The 400-nt window shown below is 75.5% G+C and overlaps 1 protein-coding gene across 3 annotated transcripts in view; it reads left to right on the top strand.

Moving 5' to 3' along the window:
- The first annotated feature begins 242 nt into the window (after nt 1-242).
- The window catches only part of Slc12a9 (solute carrier family 12 member 9), a 10,309-nt gene continuing 10,151 nt past the window's right edge, over nt 243-400 (top strand). For 2 of the 3 annotated variants that reach the window (XM_048790000.1, XM_015491477.2), the window contains exon 1: nt 273-360. The gene's annotated coding sequence lies outside the window, so the exon portion shown is untranslated. Of the gene's footprint in view, nt 361-400 lie in introns of all 3 variants that reach the window. The other variant, XM_015491478.2, reaches the window with a different exon arrangement.

Genomic DNA, 400 nt, shown 5'->3' with positions numbered 1-400 from the left:
GGCGGTTCCTCCGGGGAACTCCTTGGACCTGAGCGGCGTCGGGACCGCGCGACGGGTGCCTGTTTGCATAGGGGTAACGCGGGCTGTAGGGACCGTAGCCCATGCCACGCGCGAGACCCAGGTCTACAGGACGACTTGGCAGCAGCCCCTCGGGGCGCACGTGGAGCCTGCCGCGCCGGCCCGGGGATCGCGAGGGGCGGGGCTTCCCCTTCACGCCCACGGGGCGGGGCCGGCGCCAGGGACCAATGGGGCGCCTTGCTGGGGGGGCAGGCTCGGGGCCTGGCATCCCGGTAGCCGGCAGGTCTTTTCCGGCCCCCGCGGCCCCCGCCGCGCGTAGGTCGGACCCCCACAGCCTTAGCGGGGATCCACCCCCGGCGGGCTCGCGTTCCCCGCCGGGGTG

This window comes from Marmota marmota, unplaced genomic scaffold, assembly GCF_001458135.2.
Source record: "Marmota marmota marmota unplaced genomic scaffold, marMar, whole genome shotgun sequence".
Classification (NCBI taxonomy): domain Eukaryota; kingdom Metazoa; phylum Chordata; class Mammalia; order Rodentia; family Sciuridae; genus Marmota; species Marmota marmota.
Note: the sequence above shows the minus strand (reverse complement) of the source record. Positions and strands in the feature narration are given on the sequence as shown.